The 18,534-nt window shown below is 43.1% G+C and overlaps 1 pseudogene; it reads left to right on the top strand.

The window, feature by feature from the left end:
• Window positions 1-9,696: 9,696 nt before the first annotated feature.
• LOC131413354 (butyrophilin subfamily 3 member A3-like) lies at window positions 9,697-18,279 on the top strand (annotated as a pseudogene).
• The last annotated feature ends 255 nt before the right edge of the window (window positions 18,280-18,534 follow it).

Raw genomic sequence — 18,534 nt, 5'->3', positions numbered from 1 at the left:
TTTTTCTAATGAAAATTGGACCTTACTATCTATATTGTCAAATGACATGCTTCTTTTATGACACTAATCTTATATTATTCATAATGAAGATGATTTTCTTTCTTTTGTGTTACAAATAATGCTGCTATAAACATCTTTGTTTGTCAATCATTTTACATAGCTCTGGTCACTTCCACAGAATACATTTCCAAATGGCATTTGTCATTAAAATCAATTCTTGAAAGTGCAATTGCTGTACAAAAGGGACTTGAATTGTTATTTAGTATATACACACACCTATCTATTTCCTACAGGAAAGAAGTCTCTGCATACATTTTGATATCTCTCAGGCTCATCTCCTAAAGTTAACAGTAGAAGCCCACCCTTCAGTTTTGCATTCTTTCAGCATCAATCCCAGGCATCTCACTCTCCTCCAGGGAAAATTCCAACCTATCAGCTCAAAGAAAGAGGACCAAATCTACTTTTTACTTAAGATACATTTTTATGGCTTATTCTGTTTGAAACACTGTTCTAAGAAAATTGCCTGAATTATCTTGTTATGGCACAAAGGGCACGATCTGCTCGATGTGAGACAAAAGCCAATCGTCAAGAGGCAAGATGGTGGAAAAGAAAGGGCAATTTATTACAGCTTGCTAGCAAGGGGGAAGATGGCCAACTAACTTCTCAAAGAACCATCTTACAGAACAAAGACTATAGGCCAGTTATATAGAGGGCTGGTCTCTGATTGGGGGAGGCATCTGCTCCCAGGGTGCGAGCATCCATCTGATTACCAGGTGAAGGCATCTGGTCTCAGGGTGGGTGCGTCCATCTGGTCTTAGTTCCTGGCAGTCTTTTGTTTTACAGGATATACATCAGAGACGAGCAACGCCTTGATCTTTCTGTTGTCATTGATGATGGCTTTCAGCATAGAGTCTCTGCCTGGGGGTCATCACATCACATTCCTAAGGAGCTCAAAAGAACAAAGTTATAAACTTATAGCAGCTGGGAGGGGCCGTAAAGTCTAGAGTTAATCAGAGGTCATTCCAAGTCACAATATGGTTTCACCTCTACAATATGTCTTCCCCTATGTCAACCTCATATTGAGCCGGAATCAATCTCATTTCGTCCTCACAACAGCAACTCAAAAAGGCAGATGCTATTATCTTTATTTTATAGATAGGGAAACTAAGACACAGAGAGAATAAGTAACTGGCCCAAGGTCACACAACTAGTAAAGCTCACCCAGGCAACCTGGTCTCAGAGTCTGTGGTTTAACTCCTCCGTTATGCCCCCTCTCCTCACCAATTTTAAGTTCATTGCCTGATACCAACTAGATGGTAGGTTCTCAACAAAAATTTGTTGAATTAATTAATTATTTTTTGCCCTTTTTCACATGCATTTCTCTCCCAGGGCTTCATGTAAGGCATGAATGAGGAGTAGATTTGGGGCCCTATTTCCTTGGAAACTATAAAGTTAAGGGATACAAATGTTGTGCCCAGAATCCTCTTATCTGAAGTTCAGCATCTAGGTTGGAAATCAAGGCTGCTTTTCTGGGTCAAAGTAACTTATAGCCTCCAGACAGGAATGGAATGGTTCATTCTTACTGATATAATTTCCAGCAACAAAGCTTTTGATAGACTGTGAATTTTTATTTTTAAATTATTTTATTGAGGTCATAGTGGCTTATAACATTGTGTAAATTTCAAGGCTACATTATTATACTTCAATTTCCATGTAGATTGCGTTATGTTAGCCACCAATAGTCTAGTTTTTATCTGTCACCATAGATCTATGCACCTTTACCCCTTTCACCCTCCCCCGATTCCTTCCCCTCTGGTAACCACTAATCTGTTCCTTATCTATGTATTTGTTTAACTTCCACTGTGAGTGAAATCATACGATGTTTGTCTTTCTCTCTCTGACTTATTTTGCTTAGCATAATATCCTCAAGGTCCATCCAGATTATCACAAGTGACATGATTTTGTCTTTTTTATTGGTGAATAGTATTCCATTATACATATATACCACATCTTCTTTATCCATTCATGCATTGATGGGCATTTGGTTTGCTTCCGTGTTTCATCTATTGTGAATAATGCTGTGATGAACATAGGGGTTGCATAAATCTTTTTGAATTATTGATTTTGTGTTCTTTAGATAAATACTAAGTGGAAGAATAGCTGGATCATATGGCATTTCTTCTTTAATTTTTGAAAAATTTCCCTACTTTTTTCCATGGTGGCTGCACCAGTTTGCTTTCCACCAACTGCGTATGAGGGTTCCCTTTTCTTCACCTCCTCTCCAACCCTTTCTTGCCTTATTAAATATAGTCATTCTGATGGGTGTGAGGTGATATTTCATTGTAGTTTTGATTTTTATTTTCCTGATTATTATGTGATGTTGAACACAAATTTATGTGCCTAATGGCCATCTGTATATCTTTTTTGGAAAAATCTCTATTCATATCCTCTGTCAACTTTTTGTGCAGGTTGTTTGTTTTTTTGTCATTGAGTTGTATGAGTTCTTTATATATTTTGGAAATTAACTTCTTGTCAGATAAATGATTTGTAAATATTTTCTCCCAGTGGTGGGATGCCTTTTTGTTTTGTTGGTGGTTTCGTTTGCCATGAAGAAGATTTTTGGTCCGATGTAGTCCCGCTTGTTTATTTTTTCTTCTGTTTCCCTTGTCTGAGTAGACATGATATTTGAAAAGATACTGCTAAGACTGATGTCAAAGAGAATACTGCCAATGTTTTCGTCTAGGAGTTTTACAGTTTCAGGTCTTACATTCAAGTCTTTAACCCATTTTGAGTTAATTTTTTGTGTGTTGGAAGATAATAAACAACTAATCTTCAACAAAGAAGCCAAGAACATGCAATGAAGAAAGGAAAGTTTCTTCAAAAAATGCTCTTGGGAAAACTGGACAGCAATGTGCAAAAGAATGAAAGTAAACTGCGAATTTTTCAAAGGAAGTTTCTCAGTGAGTAAGAAAGCAGGAAGTACTCAGAGAAGGGGGTCGTTTTGCCCCTTTGCAGCTGCAGCATGACCTTGGGAAAAATATTATTTCTGTTAACTATGTCATTTGCTTCATCAAATATGTCTGGTATCCCCTGATGACAGGCAGGAAGATTGTTACATTCTGAGCTAATTTTTACTTTCTCACCTTTCTGTAATGTAATTCCCATGTTCTTGTTTTATTTTGTCTCTGAACTCAAACCCATGCCTCTCCACAGCTTCCTTCACAACTGATTTTATGCCTGCTCTTCTTCACGCGATTGTGGGGCCCTACACCCTACAGGTCCTCCAGAACATCGATCCCCTTCTTGTGGTATCAGTGGAGAAGAGAGCACTTCTCTCAGCAGATGCTAGGGAATGGACAGAAGGGCCCTGAGGCAGTGCTTGTCCCTGTCTCAAGCTGTTCCTCAGAAGCAGTCCTGGAGCCTCCTGCTGACACAGCCTCCTAGAGGTAGCCTCACTCTTACTAGGAGAGGCCAGGTACCTGGGGCCAGACTGTCAGTGTCTTTGTGGATGATGAGGCATTTAGGAGCTAGAGATCCCCAGATAAAAATACTCCACTGATCATTTTAGTACATATAACTGAGAGCTACTCCTACATTTATGTTACAAACACAGGATTGGTGCCTCAAGCATTTCAGAACTTTGTTCTTCTATGTGATAGGTGTGCTGAAGTATCCAGGGAAAAGTGCATTTATATTTGCACCTTACTTTAAAAGACATCAAATAAATAAATAAATAAAAAGATTGAAATAATTAAATGTGTGGATGGGGGATAAACAGAAGGATAAATTATAAAAAAAAACAAGTATAGCAACATATTCAGTGTAGAATTTAGACAGTAGGTACATTTGGAATTCACTGAAAAAGTGTTTTGACTTTGTTCTATGTTTGAAAAGTTTCATGATAAACTGTTGATAGCAGGGGTAGGGAGGGAAGAATTGTGTTTTGCTACTGCTGACAGAGACCAGAGGTATCACTGGCTTAAACAAACCATGGGTTTGATCTCCTTTCATGGAAAATAAATTCAGAGGACAGTAGTCCAGAGCTGGTCTGGCAGCTCAGAGATGCATCCATGCCCCAGCCTCCTTCTGTCTTTATTCTCTGCCATCTCAGCATGTGGCTTCCATTCTCAAGGTTGCCTCATGGTCACAAGATTGTCCCTGCACTCCAGCTCCAAGGAACTTGTTCTAGGAAAAAGGAAGGAGGAAATAGGAAGAGTATGGACCTCTCTTGAGAAACACAACCAAACAACTTCTACCTATAAATCACTGGTGCAAACTTAGTCCCTTGGTTTCTTCTTTCTATAAGGGGGATGGGCACATAACAGGACCACCCAAAATTGGGTTTGATTACTAAGAAGAAGCAGGGAATTGATATTGCACAAGCAACCAGCAATGTCTACCACAGAGCCTAAATTCAAACTGTTGCAATATAATCAAATTCCATCACCCAGGGTCACATCAAAGCCCTAGGAGATTTAGTCACCATCTTGAGATGACAATAAAGTATCTTGGGAGGCCCTATGCCATGAATAGGACCAGTTTGTCCCAAAGATACCTTATAGAAACAGCCTTCACAGCCTACCCAGAGTCGAACCTCAGAGAATACAGAATCCCGTGGACAGGGTGGAAACAAATACACATGAAAATACAAAAGTAGCACAAATAAGGCGCAGAGGGTGAAGGAAGATGCTCAGCAACCCTCCAAATAAGAATGTTCTGAAAAATGTGAGATGCGCCCATCAGTCACTGGCAGCACTGCCTCTGGAAACCTGAAAATTATATGATGTGGTCATGGATCTGAGACCTGAGTTTCAGAGGTGCTGAAAAGGTGAAGGGGATCTGGTTTTCTTTCTGTTCACACTTCCATTTGGCTCTGTTATAAAAGATGTCCTTGTCTGTGTGGCCACCTACATGCACACAGATGTCAGCAAACAGCCACTGTAACATTTTAATTAATGTATGTCTTCCTCTCTTCACACATTAAAATCTAGTAATTTTTCTGCTTAGTTCTGCTGATAAATCTATTAGGATATAAAAGACATAAAACAGATGTTTTATAATGAAATACTGATTATACACAAACATACACATGAATGATTCAAAAAGGTAAACACAGAGAGACACAAACAGTGAGGGAGTTAGGTCTATAATTTTTCTTCATTCAAACCAGAACAGTTTCAGTTTTCATTCTAACCTTCCCCACTTGTGTCTGTCCAGCAACGGATAAGAAACACCCTTCTGAGCCAATCAAAAAACTAATTCCTCCAAAGAGGAACTCTGTTACTGTTTCTCACAGTGAGCAGCCTTTCCTTCTTTTCTCTTTCTTCCCAAGCAGACTGTTAACTGTAGTTAACTGTAGTGGAGAACTATTGATTACCTTCATTCCATGGGCTGTGATTTTCAGATGGCAATGCCAAGGGGTAAGTGGGAGAATTTGGTAAAAGCCAGGGCCACAGGCCTTGGAAGGAGAGAGGCTAAAAAGCTGAGAGTGGGTACAGGGAAGTCCTCACCCAGAGAAAGGGGTTTGGTGCTTGTGTGGGTGGTAAGGGGATGGGAGGTGGAGGTGGGAGGCAGTACAAAAGGGAAGGACCTGCACTGGGAAGTTTGGTGGGAGGGAGACAACCTGAATGAAGAAACTTGCCTACTTCATGTTCTTAGGAACTTACTGTGGTTAGAATGTAGCAAAAGACTCTTCTAATCTCGCCTGGTCTTCTATGGGAACGTATTCTAAGAGATTCTTAGAGAGATGTGCCTTAAAGATCTATGTGTAAAGATGTTCGTTACAGAATTATTTGTGATATACAAAAATCTGAACCAACCTCCACATGCAACATACATATACACATACAATGTACATCTACATATGCAACAGTTGGAGGATGGATGAACAACACGTTGTCCAATCACAAAGGGATTTTCATACAGTCATTAGGAATCATGTTTTTAATAAAGACATTTATTTATGATTGAAAGAAAACTGGATCCTTTTGAATATTTAAATTGTATCTACATTTTCTATTGTAGATTTTACAATGATGAACAACCTTAAACATAAATCTTTATGTTAATACCTGATTATTTTTCTTTAAGAGTAATTCCTAAAAGTAGAATTTCGTGGTGAAAGGATTAAACATTTTTAAGGCGTTTTGTATATACATATGGCCAAAACACTTCCAGAAACATTTACATTCTCATGAAGCAAAGTATATGGTTACCATTACAGATTGTTTAAATTTTATTCTTTTATATTTTTTCAATTTAAAATTGTTTATAATTAGGAACAAAAAACAGTAAATATCGTTAAAGTAAGTGAAAACATTTTCCCCACTCTAAGGACAGAAGAGAAATTGTTACCTATGATAATAATAATAATACTGTTCTCTCTCTAGCAGCATAGAGAACAGTTTGAAGAGGAGAGGATGGACTGAAAGGCAATATTCTGTCTGAGGGTGTGTCCAGATTTCAGACAAGGGTCTGAAGGAGAGCCAGCTGCACAGAATTCTGCTCCCTTGTCCCCCAGCAGTTCCCAGACTTGCAGGTACTGTAACTGGGGCCTCATGCTGGTGCGTTTTGGAGGAGTTAATATTTCCAGAACAACTAATATCTTGCAGTCATTATAATTACTTGTAACAATTATTAATTATTAATTTATAGATGAAAATATTTCAAATTTAAAACATTTCAATAATTTTCAAAGTGTAGGACAAAGGACAAAAATATCTTTTACTGAATCTCCCAATTCTCAGTTTAGCATGTACCGTTTTAGACCTTTTAAAAGGCAATTACCTAAACATGTATATACAAATTTATAGCTTTGTTTTTTATACAATCATTAGGATTGTTCTGCAATGTGCTTTTTGTTCATTTATTATGTCCAATTATCTGGGTTAGTGACTATAAACTAGTCTTAACTGACACATTGAATTCCTTCATAGAGATGAGTCATTACTTAACCAACCACTCTCCTACGGGTGGCCAGTTAGGTTGTTGATGACTTTTTACTTTTAAAAATAATGCTCCAGTGTCATGCTCATACATGCTTCTCTCTGGACCCATGCAGGTGCTTTGCTGAACCAGATATCTGGAAGTGGAAATGCTGGACCAATTCTGCCGATCCTAAGGTTCATATTTCACGTTGTTTCATGAGAAACTAGAGTTCAAAAAGGTTTTGTAACGTGACTGCAGTCACACAGCTTGTGAATCATGGAGCCATTACCTAGTTTCCACCCCCTTTTTGTTCCTACACGTAACACATGGTGGGCCTGGTACATAGTGTGCGCTCAGTAAATATTTGTTGAATGAATGGATGGAAAGATGGGTGAGATCTTATCTTATTCCTAGTTCTCCCATTCACTAGTCTTGTGATTAAGAAGTGGCAGTTTCAGGGCAGTCTCTGTGGCGTGTTGGTTAAGTTGGGCACATTCAGCTTCGGCAGCCCAGGTTTGAGGGTATGGATCCCGTGCACAGACCTACACCAATTGTCAGCCATGCTGTGGCGGTGACCGAAATACAAAATAGAGGCAGACTGGCACAGACGTTAGCTCAGGACTAATCTTCCTCAGCAAAAAAAAAAAAAAAGTGGCAAGTTTAGCATCTGAATGACTCCATGCCTCCACCAAGGAGTCTGCCTGGATCAAAACCCGAGTCTGATGCGGGTGTGATTTGAACTTGGTGATGGCCATGGGTTGAGACTTAGAGAAGTCCACAGTATTGCTCCCCTGATGGGCGTATACTCAAGTCATTTGTCAGCACCCCATTCCATCTGATATCTTCAGAGAAAGAGAGGATACATTATGGGGGAGGGCCAAGGATGAAGGCAGGGGCTAGGTTGGGAGTTCTTAGTCCTGTGTCTGAGTAATCCACCTAGGCCTGCAGCCAACTCTGGGGTGGTTAGGATGGAAGCCAAGATAAAACTCCAGCTAGAATCAAGACTTGCCAGCTGTTAAGAGCCCCACACTTCCTTTATCACACAGGCTCACAGTGATGCCACAGACCATGGCTAAAAGAGGGTAGAGGTGGTTTTCTGAGCTAAGATAGAGTTGGCTGCACCTGGCAGGGAGTGGGGAGTCGCAGGGGCCCTGCCTTGGAGACGAGAGAATCTCAGCAGTTCGTAGAGGCATGAGTTTGTCAGGCTGCTGTGTGATCCTAGCTTGACATATCTGCCCCTTCTTTGCATGTGCCAGATCTTACATCTCTGCCTCAAAAAGGCAGTTCTCTAGCTGTGGAAAGACTAAGACCAGGAGCTTATCGATTGCTGGTGAGCCCAGAGGCCATCTGTCAAGGAACGTTGGTGAACACCTGGGGAAAGGGAAGACAGGAAGTGAATAATTTCCTTCCCAGGGATGTTTCTCCCCCAAAGAACAACTGTGAAAAGAGTGCGCCGAGGCACACTGAGTTGTAACACTCTTACAAGCATATCCAGGACATGCTTGCTCTTTGAATCCACTTCATTGAAAAATAAGAATTATATAGACAACTTAATATAGGCAACACATTAATAAAGGCAAGTCCTACAATAATATAGGCAAGACCCAGTAGAAGCACAGCGGGACAGGCTCTCTCTCTAAGTCAGACCAAAAGAGCGGGTCACTACGGAGATAGACCCTTGTCTTCACAACTTTCCACCTCCCCTCCTGTGTGAAGACAACCAGTTAATCTGATCATCTAAGTCAATTTAAAATGCTAGTGAGTATTGATAGGTTACTATGTTACCCTTCATCCATTCACTCATTCGACAAATGTTTACTGAGGGTTCCACGTGAACCACAAATTGTTCCATGGCTTCGTTACACATTAGGAAACAAAACAGACCAATAACCTTGTTTTGTGGAGCTTCCAGTTGAGCAGGTGGAGACAGACAGGAAACACACGATATGTTAAATTGTGAGAATTCAATGCAGAAAAGAAAGCAGGCTCAGGGATGGGAGGAGTTTGCCATAATCCTGTGGTCAGAGAAGATTTCATGCAAGAACTGAATTCAGAGGAAAGACTTGAAGGAGGTGATGGAGTGAGCCTTGGGAATGTCGGGGGGAAGAAGGTTCCAGGTAGAGGGAAGAGTCAGGGCCGAGGTCCTCTGTCCTGGCCTGTTCAAGGACCAGCAAGAAGGGCAGTGTGGCTGAAGCAGACGAGGAGAGCAGGGGAGATGGAGGGAGAGGTGCAGGTCCTGGAAGGCCAGTTGGCCATTGTGAGGACTTGAGCATCTACTCTGAGTGAAATGGGAGCCACTGGAAGGTGCTGAGCAGAGGAATGACATGATGTGACTTGGGAATGTTCTGGCTGTTGTGTTGAGCATGGCCTAGAGGGGACACAGGTGGAGTCAGGGGTCCCAGAGAGGAGGATCCTGCATTAATCAACGTTTGATGTGGAGGCTTGGACTTGGCTGTAGGAGGGGAAGTGTGGGAAAGTGGAAGGATACTGAACATGTTTGGACAGAAGAGCTCAAGATTTCCTGATGGGTTAGGGTTAATGTTTGCACATTTAACATTATGTATTTTTCTGGGTGATTTTCCATGTTGGAACTCAAAGAGTTCCCCCAAGCAAACATTTTGGCAGAAGAGGATCATGAGTCACCACACTAGTGAATGTGTGTTTCACCCTGAGATGAACCTGGGGAGGTGGAGGTTTGGCGTGGAACTCACGATCTTCTTCCAGGTTATAGTTTATGCCTGACTCTTTCTGGTGTCTCTAGCAGCACAGATGAAAATGGCAAGTTCCCTAGACTTCCCTCTGCTCAACCTCGTTGTCTGCCTCATCTTTGTCCAGCTGCTTACCCCTTGCTCAGGTAGGGAATATTCTGCTCTTATGTATCTTAAGCAGACAATTACCTACTAGTGTCCAGTCAGAACCTCTGACAACTTCTCATACCTGGAAGTCCCATCCCAAACTGAAGGTGACATGCCATTAAGACAAATTGTACTTCTGCTGGGATCATGTTCCTCTCTAGGATTTTCATACCTCACTCTCCTTGCCTTAGACCCCCACCCTTTACCTCACGACGCCAACTCCCTCTGATGGAGCTTCTCCTTTTACTGACCAGCTCAGTTTTCTGTGATTGGACCCCCTGGGCCCATCCTGGCCCTAGTTGGTGAAAATGCTGATCTGCCCTGTCATCTGTCCCCAATGATGAGCACGGAGACCATGGAGCTGATGTGGGTGAGATCCAGGCTTGGGCAAGTAGTCTACTTGTAGGCAAATGGGAAGGAAGTAGAAAATGTACAGATGGTAGAGTACCAAGGGAGAACTTCGATTTTAAGTGATGGAATCACTGAAGGGAAAGCTACTCTCCAAATTTACAACATCAGAGCCTCTGACAGCGGAAACTACCTGTGTTATTTCCAAGATGACAACTTCTCTGAAAATGCCATGGTGCAGCTGAAGGTTGTAGGTGAGCCTCTAGGTTTTGTTCTGAGCTGGTTCTTCTGTGGGACTTAGAGGGAGAGGCAGGTTCATGCTCCAAATCCTCCTCAGAGCATCCTGGCTCGTCACTAGGAACTGCCTCCACTGCCTTCCCACTTTGTTTCTCTGAGGCCCTTGGGAAAGACACAGGTTTTCCTCTAGGAAGAATCCCTCCTGTGCCCTATAATATCAAGTAAAGATCTCCCTCATGCTGGCCACCAGGGTCTAAGCAGGGAAGTGGAACGTCAGGGATAGGAAGGATTAAAAAATATCTCCTCTGTGAAGGCACACAGTTGTTTGGGTTCAGTTGTGTTCCAGATCCCTTCTGTGGCCCCTCCAGGTGCATGCTACTGTGGGTCCTGGGAGGCTGACCTGTAGGACGGTATCTGTGCTGCCAAAGTTCTCACACCAAAGTGTTCCAGGAACACACGTAGAGTTGACCAAGTTGTGTTTGTTAATTGTTGCAGGGAGGGAGAATGCACGTCATTTGGGAACCATAGGGTGTCTCAGTAAGAGGCTGTTAAAGAAGACTCGGTATAGAATGTGGGCTTGTGTTAGGGGAGTTGGAGGAGGGTTTATGGAAGTGGGGCTTTGCTCTGGTTTGTATGCTGTCAGGAAGGTGGGGGGTGTGATTCTGTGGCTGGATGTCTTTATAAGTCTTACCTAGGAGGAAGACTAACGTGAGGCTAAAGCTGTAATTGGTAAAGGAGCAGCAGTCACTCATAGCCAGGATAGGGAAATGTTTGGCCATGACTGTGATTTGGACAGTGTTCATGTTTTTCTCTGTGTTCAAACATGTTTTTTTGAGTGGTCTTATTTTTTGTCTTGACCCATCATGGTGACAAAGGGCTTTTCTGATGTTGGTGTTCTATGAAATTGCTGATGTTCAACAGGAGAACATCGAGACCAGGCTGATGTCCAGATATCAAGGGTTGCATTACTCTTTCTCAGGACACTCTCTTGCCCTGTAGCTTCTGGCTGGGTTTGATCAATGGGGAGCCATAGCAGAAAGTGAAAGGAGGGAGAGAGGAGAGGATGTCTAGGTACTTGTCCCTCTGAGGTCTCCCTGCAGGACCACCTCTAGATGGCTGCATTCCCTTCCCAAAGATCACAGCTCCTCTCAAGAAAGCCCTCTCTACATGACTCTCTTCTTCAGGCCTTTTAAATGGTTTCCTCTCCACCTCCTTTTGGGTTTAGCCATCAGTAGTAACAGCTCCACTGTTCTTGTTTTTGGGATGTTTCTCTATCTCATGTAGTTTTCCCCACACCATGACCACTCTTTTGTAAACAGCTCCTTAATGAAACTCTCCTTGAATATCTAACGTGAGTGTGCCATCAATTCCTGTTGAGACTCTCACTGATACAGGAGGCTCCAAAGAATTCAGGCTCATTTATCTTTCCACAGCTCTGGGTTCTGATCTTCACATTGAAATGAAGGGTCATGGGGATTAAGGGATCCATCTTCCGTGCATGTCCACTGGTTGGTATCTGCAGCAACAAATACAGTGGAGAGATGCCAAGGGAGAGGACACGCCAGCTGTGGCAGCACTTTGGATGCAGATAGAGCTGGTCTGAACGCAGTCACAACATCTCTGATCTTGAAAGGCAGCTCTGGGGAAGGCGCATCCTGTATCATCAGAAATCCCCTCTTCAACCAGGAAAAGACTGGCAGGATTTCCATTGCAGATCAGGACCCTGCTAAGCCTCAGGTGTACTGTGCTGAGCTGTGGCTGTTGAGAGAAGGAGGATGTGATTCTCTGTTGCTGGTTCGAGTCTCTGCAGTGAATATAAGGCACAGAGCAGGGATCCGGAGCCTTCTTCTTACTCCAGGGATGTTTCTTTTCCCCCTAAAGCTGTTTATGTCACCAACATTTACTGAGTATTTCTTGTGTACCAAAAACTGTAACAGGCAATGGGAATTGGGGGAAACTGGTAAAGATCAGACTCTTAAGCAAAGACAAATGACAAAATGGGAAAGAAATACACACAGCTCATATCTTAGAGAAAAAGCTAATCTCTTTAAAACATAAAACAACTCAATAGAAAAATGAGCAAATGACATGAATTATTATTTCACAGAAAAGAAAATATCACATGAGGTGATGTCCCATCTCACTCAATAGAGGAACGTGTATTAAAACGTTTTTTACTTGTGAGATTGACAACAAAATAAAACCGAACAAAACCAAGGTGACAAATAACACATTCTGGTGGCAGGAATGTGGGGAGACAGTCACTCTTACACATTTCTTGGTATAATGTGGTATATTTTGGTATAGATTGGAATGAATTCTATTGGGGGCACTACAGTAGTATTTCTCCAAACTACTTATATGTTGATCCAAAATCCCATTCCTGGGAATTTTTCTGACAGATATACTTGCATATGTATGAAATGACCCATGTAAAAGGTTATTTCTTGTAGCATTAATTATAAGAGCAAAAAGTTAGGAACTACGCAAATATCCATCAATGGGGAACTTTTATGCAATGGAATATTGCACAACTGGGAAAGAAAACACATACATTCTCTCTGTACTAATATAGCAGGATCTCCAAGATGAAGAATAAAAGCCAGATGAAGAGCAGTTTGTATAGAATGCTGTGTTTGGTTTGTAAACAAGAAAAAATAAGAGTATCTTTATATGTGTAAAATTTAATACTCACTTGCATAGCATGCACTATGTGTCAGGTACTTTATAAGCATTAATTGAATCATTTAACCTTATGAGTGAGGTACTGTTATTATCCCATGTTACAGATTAGGACACCAGGAAGAGAGTGGTGAAGTAATTAGTCCAAGATCACACTGCCAGTCAAGGGGAGGAGCCAGAATTTGAATGCAGGCCCTCCAGCTCCAAAGTTCATATTCTTAATCACCATAGTAATCTGACTAATGAGAGGCTAATAAATGGAGGGAGGGCGGGGGGAGTGGATGGGAGACTTGGATGACTTTTATGTTTTTTTGATATTTGAACCATGTAAATGTAACCTACTGAAAAATTAAATTAGAAAAAAACATATGATTCTGATGCTCAAGTAACTCATATTCAGATGTGAGAAGCAGACATTTCAAGACAAGTAATAGTGTTATGTTATAGTAAGAGTTTACCAAAGTCTTACCCAAAGTTTGCTGAGAATTTAGGAGGAGAAGGATTTAATGTCATGAGATCAGATCTGTGATTCCCACCCTGGGGGTGAGAGGCTAAATCTCCATTCCATTGCAGACCCCTTCTGGAGGGCCTGGCCCTGGATCACAGCCTTGGCGGGGACCCTGTCCGTCTTGCTGCTGATTCTTGCAGGGATGGGTTACTTCCTGTGGCGACAGCAAAAGAAGAAAGAGAGAGAGCAAGCAGAAAAGGATCTGCAACGAAGGGTAAGAGGTATCAATTCAGGGAGGGAACCAAAGGCCTCGGCTTAGGGGAGGGTGCCCACAAGGACCTCACCCCCACGCCATCCTGTGCACTCACCCCTGCACTGGGGCATTTGTAAGGTTTAGTTTCCAGAGATCTTCCCAGCTCCATACCGGTATCAGTAATTTTTTTTCCTGCTTATTTTCCAGAGGCGCTCCAGCATGAACTCAGTAAGTTCCCACTCCCCCAGGGGCCCTCATGTATCTCCCTACCCCTGCTTTAAGCTTCTTAATGACTCTTCACTTTTCTTCCATTGCAGAATGGAGAAAGATCCAGTATATGGCTCGTGAGTGGCTCTGACATGTTCTCTGAATTCTCATCTAAGACTTTCTGCTGGGATATTTTCCAGCACCTTTCCTCACCCCTAAATCTGCCCAGGGCTGAGAAAGGTCCAGGATCCCTTTATGGAGGCAATGAAATAAGGGTGGCTGATTGGGGGGAAGCACAGGGGAATCATGTTTTTTTAGTGGAGAAAAGGGCCTTCAGTCTCTCTCCATGAGGGGCCCACAGAATCTTCAGCCCAGCAAGGCAGCAGAGAATACCCAGGGTGCACTTGAAAGGAAAGGAGGGAGAGAGGGGCGGAACTCTCTAGATGAAGTGCCTTCCCTATGCCGGGAATCTCACTATTTGCTTTACACAATCTGTAGGCTGCTGAGAAGAAAACAAAGAATGTAAGAATTAAAAGAATGAGAAAGTCCGAGAAGATGGAGAGATAAAACTGTCTCTTAAAAAGACCAGTAGCCACAGTGGCGAAGTTGTCATAGATTTATTAGAGCTGCTTTTAAAAAATAGTATCTGGGGGCCGGCCTGGTGGCGGCCTGGTGATGCAGTAGTTAAGGTCACGCTACGCTTTGGCACGGGGTTCACAGGTTCGGATCCCAGGTGCGAACCCACACACCAATTATCAAGCCATGCTGTGGCAGGCGTCCAACATATAAAGTAGGGGAAAATGGGCACAGAGAGGGATTGGCCCAGGGCCAGTCTTCCTTAGCAAAAAGAAGATTGTCCACAGATGTTAGCTCAGGGCTAATCTTCCTCATCAAAAAAAAAAGTATCTGAAATTTCCTCATTAAGTTGTCCAATTCTTTTCAGAAGTAGGCAGGACATAATACAGCTTGAGACAGATGGATTCTAGTACAGGTACACAGACACGTGTACACACAGTGACACCTACATCCAGGTATGGGAGTGTAGTTACATACAAAATAGATCTGCCAGGTCTCAGCTGGGAAAGCACTTACATGGTACCTGTGGAATCATCAGCATGCAGTTGATGTTCTCAGTCTTGATATTAAGGAGGAGAGGGGAGGAGAGAATTGAACAGGCAGAGGGAGAAGGTAGGAAGGGTGTGGGTGGTAGTCAAAAAGAAAGATTAGGGCCCGCCCGGTGGCTTAGCGGTTAAGTGTGCGCGCTCCACTACTGGCAGCCCGGGTTCGGATCCGGGGCGTGCACCGACGCACTGCTTCTCGGGCCATGCTGAGGCTGCATCCCAAGTACAGCAACTAGAAGGATGTGCAGCTATGACATACAACTATCTACTGGGGCTTTGGGGGGTAAAAAAAAAAATTAAAAAAAAAAAAAAGAAAGATTAGGGGCCGGCCTGGTGGCGTAGTGGTTCAGTGCGAGCGCTCTGCTGGGGCGGCCCGGGGTTCGCAGGTTCAGGTCCCAGGCGCTCACCGATGCACTGCCTGTCAAGCTATGCTGTGGCGGCATCCCATATAAAGTATAGGAAGATGAGCACGGATGTTAGCCCAGGGCCAATCTTCCTCAGCAAAAAAAGAGGAAGATTGGCATTGGATGTTAGCTCAGGGCTGATGTTCTTCACCAAAAAAAAAAAAAAGAAAGAAAAAGAAAGATTAAATAGGTACAAAAGAAGAGAAAAGAAATGACTCAGAATTGACATAGTTCAGGCGACATCTCTATCTTTCTTCCATTGTAGGTGGAGAGAAGTCTCAGGCCTATGCTGGTGAGTGACCCGGATGCTTTCTGAGTTTCTTGGCACATGTGCACTAAGCATTTAAATCTTTTCTCTGCCCTGTGACCCATTGGCAATCCCAGTAGGAATAATCAGCTCTAGCCCACAGGCTCATTTTCTGTGGGGGATACCACCCCTGCTTTTCTGGAGCCTCAGAGAGGACCTTCCAGATACAACACCTGGGCATTTTCAGCCACCCCTCACCCTGGTGGCACACGTGCCCAAACGCTAGCAAAGCCTAGTCATGTTGCTTGCAGCCCCAGCATGATGTAGGGATGGAAGTCCACCATTTTTGAGAGGTTGTAAACCTGATTAGGCAAAGCAGTAGATGAAGGAAGCTGAAAACTGGAAGAGACTGAAGAAGGGGAGAGAGAAAGGGCTTAGTGAGGACAATGGGTGGGGGTAAGAACAGAAATAATGCCTTCTCCTTATCTGTGTCTTCTGCATTTCAGAATGGAAGATGGCATTCTTCCAGGCTGGTGAGTGAATCACTGTATGCTCCCTAGGACAACAAGCTGAGGGACCATATTCCCTTTTTCTTTTCCAACTCTTGAGATTCTGGGAAGAAAAGTCTCCATGACTGGGAGAGTTCTGGGTGGGTGACTTGAGGTCCTGGTCTGAAAAGTATACCCATCTCCAGGGCCTTCCTGTTGAGACCCCAGAGAACCAGGGAGAATTGCTCTCCTGGGCTTCTACAGATCTTCATGGGAAGGAAGAGGCATAAAGGGTAGAGCTGAGGGAAGGAGAGGCAGAGTAAACTAATACTGCAGGGAGGGTGAGGATGAGGAATGACCAAGGAGAGAAGACAGTGTGCAAAGATCTTTGCTTTTCCCAAGCTTCTTATGCCACCTGCTGCTGCTGTGTGTCCCCAGGTTACTTAATGTTTCTGGACAGTAATCTCCTCATTTTTCAATAATAATCATAATCCCTATTATGGGAGGGTGGAGATAAAGACTAAATGAGGTAATGAATATGTATTAGTCAAAAAACCAACAGAAAAGAGATGACATATTCAAACTGGGGGCTGAAGAATGTTTAGAAAAGGAATTCTTTACAAAGGCAGGAGTGGGGTAAAGGGAAACCAAGACGGGAATGTGAAGTGCCCCAGGGCTCACAGTAGTGGGGAGCTGTCACCTCCCCTAGGCTTGAAGGAATAAATAAAAGGAGCAATTACTGGAGCCCAGAGGAAGCTGTAGCTCAGGGACAGGGCTGCTGGAGAGGAGTCATGCATTTGTTAGAGCATCACCATCTTATGCTGGCAGGGAGGAAGTGGGGGAAATAAATGCTCTGCCTCTCTTTTCTTTCTCCTTCCAACCTTCAGCTAGTACTTCTCATTGACCAAATATAATACTTAGCTTGAGTCTATGGAAAAAGAGACTGCAGAAAAGGAAAAGTCATTCAGCTTAGGAGTGGTAGAGCAAGGATTGAAATGTAAATCTATGTGAGCAATGGCACAGGTAGACATAGTCATTTTGGGGAGGAAAATAGGAAAAAGAAGGAAAGAAGGAGCAAGCTCAAGATGCTGGGTTGGGCAGATCCTGACTCTCAGCACTCCACTCCACTTAACACAAGATCCATAGGCCCTCCTTTTGGTATTGCTGAGAGGGCCATAGTCAGTGCAGGTTGGGGACACCAAACTCTGGACTTGGACATCCTCAGCCAAGCCCAGGTCTTGTAGGCTGACGCTTTGAGATCTAGGAACATTTGCTGACCCCATGACCCACTCCCAAACTTTGTGCAGCGGATGTGATTCTGGATCCAGACACAGCGAACCCCATGGTCTTTATTTCTGAGGACAGGAGGAGCCTGAAGCCAGCAGATGCCCCACGGAATGTGCCAGACAATCCTAAGAGATTTGATTGGTATAACTGTGTGCTTGGCTGCAAAAGCTTCACATTAGGGAGACATTTCTGGGAAGTGGAGGTGGGGCTCAAGAAAGGGTGGTATGTCGGGGTGTGTAGGGAGGACGTGGAGCGAAAAAGTTTGGTTAATTTAGCACCTCACAGTGGATTTTGGTTTATGGGGCTGTCTTATGAGAATGACTATTGGGCTCTCACTGACCCCCGGACCAAACTGACAATTGCCAACCCTCCTCGAAGAGTGGGTGTTTTCCTGGACTATGAGACTGGTGAGGTCTCATTCTACAATGCCATGGATGGATCTCATATCTACACCTTCCCGCACACCTCCTTCTCCAGGCCTCTGTGGCCTGTTTTCAGAATTTCAACATTGGATCCCACTGCCTTGACCATTTGTCCAGCGCTGACCTGAGTGCAGAGTTCTATTGTTACTAACATAATTTCTGACCTTTCCCTGGAGACCCCAGTGACTTTTGGCTCTGCTGATGGGTATGGGGACCCTCAGGCTGAAGTAACATCATTGCTTCCCTGTGCTGAGGAAGCAGCAACACATCACAACAATAAAATACTTACTAAACGCACACACTGTGTGAAGAACTTCACTAATATTAATTTCATTATTCTATATGGCAGTTGAGTTTGGCACTACTTTATTGTCTCCTTTGTATAAATAAGAAAACAGGGTGTAGAAAAGTGAATTAACTTTCCAAAAGTGATTCAGCAAGTGAATGGCTTGCTGAGATGGTGATTCCCAGGTGAATGACACCTGGGATTTGAACAACAATAAGTAACATTTATATGATAACTAAAAACATACTAGGTTCTGTGCTAAATGCTTTAAGTGAGTTTCACTCATTTAATCCTCACAACAACCCTGTGAGGTAGTCTCATT

The sequence above is a fragment of the Diceros bicornis genome, chromosome 14 (assembly GCF_020826845.1).
Source record: "Diceros bicornis minor isolate mBicDic1 chromosome 14, mDicBic1.mat.cur, whole genome shotgun sequence".
In the NCBI taxonomy this organism is placed as follows: Eukaryota; Metazoa; Chordata; class Mammalia; order Perissodactyla; family Rhinocerotidae; genus Diceros; species Diceros bicornis.
This window is presented reverse-complemented; position numbering and strand designations above follow the sequence as displayed.